Source organism: Melanerpes formicivorus, unplaced genomic scaffold (genome assembly GCF_026170545.1).
Source record: "Melanerpes formicivorus ecotype bairdi unplaced genomic scaffold, bMelFor1.0.p_v2 SCAF_3, whole genome shotgun sequence".
NCBI lineage: Eukaryota > Metazoa > Chordata > Aves > Piciformes > Picidae > Melanerpes > Melanerpes formicivorus.
This window is the reverse complement of record NW_027142355.1, coordinates 40474400-40484029: the sequence shown is the minus strand read 5'-3', so window position 1 is coordinate 40484029 and position 9630 is coordinate 40474400.

Sequence of the window (9630 nt, the reverse complement as noted above, 5' to 3'; positions counted from 1 at the left end):
GTGGCACTTGGTGCCATGGTCTAGTCATGAGGTCTGTGTTGATATGTTGGACTCGATGATCCTCGAGGTCTCTTCCAACCTTAGTGGTACTGTGATACTGTGAAACTATAAGCTTCACAACTGCTTGAGATGAGAGTATCCCCCCCAAAAGCAACCTGCTCATGAGCCTCTTTCCTCAGGCCTTTTCAGAGGAATTTGTTGCCAGTCATGGTCAAAGCCATAAGCAAGAGCCTGCTCAGGAAAACACTGACTGGAAAAAGGCGTGTAGAGGTAGCACGAAGGGCTGAAGCCTCGCAAACCAAACCCAGTCATTAGCCTTCATGCTGTGGTGTACCAAGTGGAGAGGGCAGCCTCCATGGCAGATACATGTGCTACCAAACGCTGACTCAGGCATGAAGAGGCAGAAACCTCCTCCCTGAAGTCTTTGGGAGAAGCTGACAGAAACTCCATGATGACTGCTTGGAGCAACAGTTCAGACACCCAACTGTTCCAGAAATATGTGTCTTGTTAAGATGGGAAAGGGCTGGGATGTTCTATTACTGAAATTCCAATTAGCTAAAATGGGGCTAAAATTGGTTAATACTTAAGCTGATTCAGCCAGCCATCGTAGCCAGAAGAGTAATCATTTCAAGCATGTCCTCAGCCACACAATCATGACAGCCTGGGGATAAGCCAATTCAGAAGATGCATCCAGTGAAGCCCGTCAAGAGCTGGTTGACACACATAATTTGCTTTCTATTTTGGCTTCTCCCTCTTGAGTCAATCATTTCCACGTTGAGAAATTGGAGTGATACACTTAAAACACTGACTAACTGCCATTAACCACATAAAGGTGTATACCTCCCTTACATACCAGCAGCAAAACATTTTTCTTTTGATAGAGCCTCGGTACCTAGGCATGTGACCTCTCCAGTGTTTGTAGCTACCTCACTGTGGTAATGAACACATATAACTGCAGTTTTTAACCTCCTCTCCAAGTCATCCAGAAGATGAGTCAGCTCCCTTTTGGCAGCTGCTTCACAGGATTGACATGACACAGTGCCTGAGCTAATCTGCCTGGTTCTCTGCAACCCCCTTCCTCAAACTCAGCACTGCATTCACAGGTTACCAGTCCTGTGTTGAGCACACACATTATCCTTGTTCTGAACACAAACTGGGTACATATCCCACTCTTTACAGAATCACAGAGGCAACCAGGTTGGAAAAGACCTCAGAGATCATTAAGTCCAACCTATTACCTAATACCTCATGAGCCAGCAGTGCGCCCAAGTGGCCAAGAAGGCCAATGGCATCCTGGCATGCATCAAGAATAGTGTGGCCAGCAGGAGCAGGGAAGTCATTGTGGCCCTGTACTCTGCATTGGTTAGGCCACACCTTGAGTCCTGTGTCCAGTTCTGGTAGCCTCAGTTTAAGAAGGGCATTGAGACTCTTGAAGGTGTCCAGAGAAGGGCAACAAGGCTGGGGAGAGGCCTTGAGCACAGCCCTGTGAGGAGAGGCTGAGGGAGCTGGGATTGCTTAGCCGGGAGAAGAGGAGGCTCAGGGGTGACCTTACTGCTCTCTACAACTACCTGAAGGGAGGTTGTAGACAGGCAGAGGTTGGTCTCTTCTCCCAGGCAACCAGTACCAGAACAAGAGGACACAGTCTCAGGCTGTGCCAGGGGAAGTTTAGGTTGGATGTTAGGAAGAAGTTCTATACAGAGAGAGTGATTGCCCATTGGCATGTGCTGCCCAGGGAGGTGGTGGAGTCACCATCGCTGGAGGTGGTCAAGAGGGGATTGGATGTGGCACTTGGTGCCATGGTTTAGTAGTCATGAGGTGTTGGGTGCCAGGTTGGGCTTGATGATCTTTGAGGTCTCTTCCACCCTTGGTGATTCTGTGAAAAGAAAAAAAGACTTAAATCTGCAGGCTGACAAAAGTCTCTTCATACCTAGAAGAGCAGACACCCTCCTCTTCAAGATATCCCTTAGCTGCTTACTACAGATGGTTTGTACATTTAGAGAGTGTGTGTTTTGTTCTTAGTAGCATCTTTGACTTCTTCCTGTGGTTAGCATCTGTGTTTACTTTTTGAACCAACTGATGTGTTCTTGAAATGCAGTGAACCTTCCAAACGTGCCATTACCCTTGTAAAATATTTCATGTTCATTGCTAAACACACCAATTAAGCTTTGAGAGATGATTAAAGGTGCCATATGTTAGTTTATCATCCAATTCCTCCACAACTGTTCTTCACTCATCTGAGATCCTGGCACGCTGTGGCACATGTTTACCTGCTCCAGAAGCTGTTCTTCAGTTGGCTCTAACACGTAGTATATTTGGAAGTGCACAAAACCATTGTGTTTACATGGCTATGTTACATCATATATTTATCTACACATTCATCCTGAGTAATAGCCCTGTGGTACTGCACACTACTAGCATACATTGATTACCTTTCGTTCTACATTATCTGATCTATACTCCAACACATCTTCCTAAACAACCTTTAAACTAGAACGTGTCAAGTATGACATGGAAGATGAAGCTTCTCTGTCTGCCACAGTGCAATTCACTCCAGCAAATCACTTATCAACAGCCATTTCCTGTTTCTTTTCTTTTTTAGTTTATTTAATTACATTTGCTTTCTCTAACAAAGATATAATGTCCCATTTAAAGAGAGATTAGGTGCAGCACAGACGCTACACTGCTGGAGGGCTTGAATCTGCTGTCTAACACTGCCGCTGACTGCCTGTGACCCTTGGGATTTATTTCTTTAACTTTTAGGCCTTACCTCTCACTTTCTTCTCCTATCTTCCCTTTGTGATATCAGCTAAGACTACACATTAAAACAGTCTCTTGCTTACTCTGTGCATATGTGTTAATTAAAAATAGATTCTTGGGAAGTGATGAGCAAAGGAAACGTTCACATATTTTACATGCTTGGAAAGATAGGATAACGCAACCAGCACTACACAATATCACCTTGTAAAAGCTGATTGTTCTGCTCCTTCTTCACCCCCTCACATGATGCTGTGGCATACAGAAAGAGAGAATTTGTGAGTCAGTGAGAGAGAGTACGTTGATTGTCATTTGGAGAATCTGGGCGCCGTGCTCACTGCTGTTAGTTCCTTCTGTGGGTTGCTATTTAAAGATTTCTTCACGGCAGAAAGCAGATTTCTGCTCTTCAGAATTCTATCAAAGTCCTTTTTAATTTCCCTGGAATGCTCCTGATCGTTTTAATAGGTCACGTTGCCCTGAAATATACGAGGTGTCCTAACCCAGATGCTTCACAGCTTCATGTGACTTCTGGAAGCAACAGCTTGGGAAGTGTCAGAGCTGAGTAAGGGCATGCGAAAACAAAGGGATGAAAACAAAGCAGAACAGGAAGAAAACCCAAAGAAGGGGGCAAAAAAAAGAAAATAGCCTTTTGTTTCTTTGTTATTAAAAAAGAAGTAACACAGCAATAGCCACAAATCCACTGTTTTCAGTATGCTTTCCCTTTTAACCACACCTCATGCAGATTACACACCATTTGAAGAGCTAGAAGGTGGCGATACAGAAGTATCACTGTGGTGGGTTAATGCCCATTCTGAAAACAGGGTGGAGGGGTTGAAAGTGCTTTGCCCTCCCTGCAGGGCATCTTCCCCCTGGGAAACTGAGTCTGTTCCACTCCCCACTCCCTGCCCAGCTAGGGTATAAAAGGGAAGGTGTTGGAATCATGAGGTCTTCTTTTGGCTCCTGCCTCTCCTGGATGAGAGCTACTGTGGCTGCTTTCCTGCTCCACTGCCATGCAATCAGGCCTGATCCTTCCTTTTCCTTTCATGGAAAACTGATAGCAATACAAAGTTATACTCAGCCCAGTGAAGGTGCAGCAGTCCCACCAAACAAGAAAGGAGTCTTCAATAGCAGAAGAAAGAAAATCAGCCTTAATTTCCTGCTTTATACTGAGTGTGATGCTCATGGTCCGGGGTACACCTGTGAGCTAACTCAGATCAGCTATCTTGGCTGACTCAGAACTGCTAATGGTTTGCAGTGATGAGTGACCTGGGATTCTGGCTCAGCAAAACCAGGACACCTCCATATCACTTAGAACTCTCATTTCTCTTTCTCCTTGCCAGAGAAGCAGCAGAAACAGGGTCCTTAGGCCTTGACACTCTTTGGTTTGTGTGGAAAGGCAGAATAAGAGTTTAACTGGAGCACTCACAGTCCCCTCCTCAAGCCCATTCTTATCAGCATAAGTCCAAGAAGCCTAATGGTTTCTCATGGTGGCTGCAGGAGTAGGGTTTGGTTGAATGGCCTGGTACAGAACATGAACTACAGCTGCATATAGTCAGATATGGATGCCTTTCAAGCTTTTCTAAAGCCTCAGGGATTTAGATCCGAGTGGTTTGGTCTGCAATTAGTATGTGGCAGTACTGAATCTGAAAAAGAGTTTTTAAAGGCTGTTCTGGCAGAAAACAAGAAAAATTGGAATCCCAATGGTTGCCCAGGTGTGTGTCTGCAGGGAGTGCAAATCACTAGAGGGAGACATTGTTACTTCATAGCAGTTAGCAGCTCCCGCACCAAAACCAACCAGAGGCGACAGAAAACATCTGGTACAGAATGCAGCAGCCTTCTGATGTCCTCTGAGTCATTAATTTTCTTCTGTATGACACAGAGTACCCCTGCCTTTAGAAGAAAGGTAGGATAAAAGGCAGAAGGATTTTCTGAGGGGCTGGCAGCCAGCTGAATGCTGGATGCAACACCAAGAGCTAGGCTCTTCTGTACTTTGATCACTCACCTCACTCCCATTTGAGACTCCAACTCTTTTAGTCTCTTTCCATCTAGTTTTAGTCCATTTTTATACATGATGCAGTTGAGATGCAGAGTATGCACTTTCTTCCTATGAAAACCACATTACAACCTTCCCTGGAAGAACTCTGTTACACTCAAAGGTGTCACTTCCTGAAAACTGAGATGAACAGTGATTGCTTTTGTTAGGCAATAGCTAAACCTCCCCCAAAATCTTGATCAGTGAAAAAATAAACGTAACTGTAATGAAAAGCCAACTATTGCCTGCCGCAGAAGTAACTCAATTACAGTATCACAGGATCACAGTATCGCCAAGGTTGGAAGAGAACTCGAGGGTCATCGAGTCCAACCTGTAACCACAGACCCATGACTAGACCATGGCACCAAGTGCCACATCCAATCCCCTCTTGAACACCTCCAGGGATGGTGACTCCACCACCTCCCTGGGCAGCACATTCCAATGATGAATGACTTCCTCAGTGAAGAACTTTCTCCTCACCTTGAGTCTAAACTTCCCCTGGCACAGCTTGAGACTGTGTCCTCTTGTTCTGGTGCTGGTTGCCTGAGAGAAGAGACCAACCCCTTCCTGGCTACAACCACTTTTCAGGTAGTTGTAGAGAGCAATGAGGTCACCCCTAAGCCTCCTCTTCTCCCAGCTAAACAACCCCAGCTCCCTCAGCCTCTCCTCACAGGGCTGTGCTCAAGGCCTCTCCCCAGCCTTGTTGCCCTTCTCTGGACACCTTCAAGTGTCTCGATGTCCTTCCTAAACTGAGGGGCCCAGAACTGGACACAGTACTCAAGGTGTGGCCTAACCAAAGCAGAGTCCAGGGGCACAATGACCTCCCTGCTCCTGCTGGCCACACTATTCCTAATGCAGGCCAGGATGCCGTTGGCCCTCTTGGCCACCTGGGCACACTGCTGGCTCATGTTTAGGCAGCTGTCGATCAGCACCCCCAGGTCCCTCTCCGTAACGGCACAGTAATGGATACAAAATAAAGTGTGGTGGTTTGGTCCTGCTGGGGGCCAGATGCCTACCAAAGCCATTCTTTGTCACTCCCCTTCTTAGGTGGACAGGAGAGAGGGATAATATAACAAGAAGTCCATGGGTCAAGATAGAAGCAGTTTAATAGGGCAAAAGCTAAGGCCACACACTGGAGCAAGAGCAAACAAAAATATTGTTCTCTACTTCCCATCAGCAGATGATGTCCAGACACTCCCCAGGAAGCAGGGCTTCAACTGAGGCATTACCATGCTGAGATCTTTCTTCTGCTGATCAAATTACTAATGTGCAGAATCCAGGGTCTCCCACAGAATCTCTTAGGTACCAATGCAAAGTATTAAGGTTGTAAATTGCAGTAGAAATGTCATCCAACTATAATGAGTTTATCACCTCTTATTTTTACAAGGAGCAGAAATGCAGCGGGTTTTACTTCCCCTGCACTCCACATTGCTCCTGAGAATGTCAAAGCATAAGGAAAACAGTGGGGAAAAAATGAGGGTAGCCAAGCCAGATGGCAAAAAAGGCACAGAGAGACCAGCTGCAAGAGGGGGGTGAATGCTGTCTATCAGATATTATTATACTCTCTATCTGTTGACAAGTTCTGTGATGTCTGGTTGGTGTTGGCTTTTAATAATGAAAGTGGACTCACAATGCAAAGCATAAGGACTAGTGGCAAAGACTAGTGGCATTCCTGGGACACAGCAGTTGAGGCACATCACAACTAAGTGACTTGCCAAAGCCGCACAGAAAGCTAGAACAGAGCCAGGAATGGGAGTTCTCAAGGCCAAATTTAGCATCTTAGCCAGAAGTTCTCCCTGTGTGACACCCCTTTCCTGCTTCTCCAGGGCCCATGACATGGGGTGGAATTAGGACCAGTCAGAAGAGAGTTTCATCATTCCTGCCAAAACACGTGACAACGACTGAAGGAGATATTTGCTTCCCAAACACAACATGGAGAAGCCATTTTGCACACAGTAAGGACAGGTGGGAGGGAGGCAGCAGGGAGACAAAGATTTGCAGGGACAGGGGGAATAGAAGCAGAGATGAAGAAAGAAGCTAAATTGAGCATGGAAGAGGGGCAGATGAAGAGGAAGCTTACTGTTGCTGTGGGAGAATAAGAAGCAGCAACATATCCTACTGCAACCACTGTGCACCTAGAGAGCATGAGTTACAATTTATGAGCCTGGGAGTTTATGAGAGCTTTTCTGAGCTTACCTGTGCTTGGCCATACAGCAGAATTGCTTGGTGCCATGGTTAGTTGTTTAGGTGGGTTGGACTGGCTGGTGGGTTGGACGCAATGATCTTGAAGGTCTCTTCCAACCTGCTTTATTCTATGTAATTCTATGTAAAAAGGTCTCTCCACTCCTTTCCTGCAATGGTTACATTTCCTGGGTTTCCCTTTTGTTTTGCCTCAGAAAACAATATAAAGAAAAATCTCAAATTGAAGGGGGGGGAAGAGGGGGAGAGGAAGGGGAATCCTCCAACCCCCTAAAATAATCCAAATGTAGGGCAGGCACAAAATCACCTTAACTTGAGCAAAGCCTTTGACACTGTCCTGCACCACATCCTGGGCTCCAGGCTGGTGACACATGGGTGTGATGGGTGACCACTAGATGGATAAGGAACTGGCTTGATGGCCGCACCCAAAGAGTGGCTGTCAATGGCTCCATGTCCCAGTGGAGGCCAGGGACAAGCGGAGTCCCTCAGGGATCAGTCCTGGGACCAGGCTTGTTCAACATCTTTGTGGGTGCCATGGACAGTGGCACTGAGTGCACCCTCAGCAAGTTTGCTGATGACACCAAGCTGTGTGGTGCAGCAGACAGCAGGAGGGAAGGGAGGCCATCCAGAGGGACCTTGACAGGCTGGAGAGGTGGGTACAAGCCAACCTCATGAAGTTCAATAAGAGCAAGTGCAGGGTCCTGCATCTGGGTCGAGGCAATCCCAGGCACAAATCCAGGCTGGGCAGGGACTGGCTGGAAAGTAGCCCTGAGGAGAGAAACTTGGGGATGCTGGGGGAGGAGAAGCTCAACAGGAGCTCTCAATGTGCACTTGCAGCCCGCAAAGCCAATCAGCTCCTGGGCTGCATCAGGAGAAGTGTGGCCAGCAGGGCAAGGGAGGGGATCCTCCCCCTCTGCTCAGCTCTGGTGAGACCCCACCTGGAGTACTGCCTCCAGTTCTGGAGCCCCTATTACAAGAGGGATGTGGAGGTGCTGGAAGGTGTCCAGAGAAGGGCCACGAGGATGAGCAGAGGGCTGGAGCACCTCTCCTGTGAGGTCAGACTGAAGGAGTTGGGGCTGTTCAGTCTGGAGAAGAGAAGGCTCCCAGGTGACCTAATTGTGGCCTTCCAGTATCTGAAGGGGGCCTACAGGAAGGCTGGGGAGGGACTGCTCAGGATCTCAGGTAGTGATAAGACTAGGGGGAATGGAATGAAGCTGGAGGTGGGGAGATTCAGGCTGGAGGTGAGGAGGAAGTTATCACAGTATCACAGTATCACTTAGGTTGGAAAGGACCTCGAGGATCATCGAGTCCAACCTATCAACACAGACCCCATGACTAGACCATGGCACCAAGTGCCACGTCCAATTTCCCCTTGAACGCCTCCAGGGTCGATGACTCAACCACCACCCTGGGCAACCCGTTCCAATGACGAATGACTTGCTTGGTGAAGAACTTCCTCCTCACCTCGAGTCTAAACCTCCCCTGGCGCAGCTTGAGACTGTGTCCTCTTGTTCTTCCCCATGAGAGTGGTGAAGCCCTGGAATGGGTTGTCCAGGGAGGTGGTTGAGAAGAGGAGACTCAGAGGTGACCTTATTGCTCTCTACAACTACCTGAAGGGAGGTTGTAGACAGGCAGTGGTTGGTCTCTTCTCCCAGGCAGCCAGCACCAGAACAAGAGGACACAGTCTCAGGCTGCGCCAGGGGAGGTTTAGGCTGGAGGTTAGGAGGAAGTTTTACACAGAGAGAGTGACTGGCCATTGGAATGGGCTGCCCAAGGAGGTGATGGAGTCACCATCACTGGAGGTATTCAGGAGGAGACTTGATAGGGTGCTTGGTGCCATGGGTTAGTTGATTAGGTGGTGTTGGAGGATAGGTTGGATGCGATGATCTTGAAGGTCTCTTCCAACCTGGTCTATTTCATTCCATTCCATTCCATTCCATTCCATTCCATTCCAAGTGTAGTAATTCAGGCAACTCTGGAACAGTCATGGTTGTTAAGATCTCCTGATTTATGGGTTTTTAGTGCTTCCTAGTTCTTAGCCAGACATTTAATTATCTGAAGCAAATTTCCCTTCTAAGGTTTTGCTCCACAGCTCTTCAATGTGTTAAGTGCTACGTTGCAACATTAGCAGGCAGAGCCTTCATTAGTCACTGTGTATGGTTCTAAGTACGCACCTGTGGACAGAAAGGTCACCACTGGCAGGAAAAAAAGTAAAGCAATCCACGAACATCTCTCCTCAGAATGCTGGCACCGTAATTGATCTCCCCTGCTGTTTGGTTTTTATCACGGTAGTAGCAGCAGCTGCCAGTACTGCCTTAGAGGCTAGATTGCTGCCATCTGCAGGCATCGTGCAGAAGGACAGGAGAGATCATAGAATCAATTAGGTTGGAAACGACCTCAAAGACCATCAAGTCCAAACTGTCACCCAACACCTCATGACTACTAAACCATGGCACCAAGTGCCATGTCCAATCCCCTCTTGAACACCTCCAGGGATGGGGACTCCACCACCTTCCTGGGCAGCACATTCCAATGGCTAACAACTCTCTCTGGGAAGAACTTTCTCCTCACCTCCAGCCTAAACTTCCCCTGCACAGCCTGAGACTGTGTCCTCTTGTTCTGGTGCTGGTTGCCTGGGAGAAGAG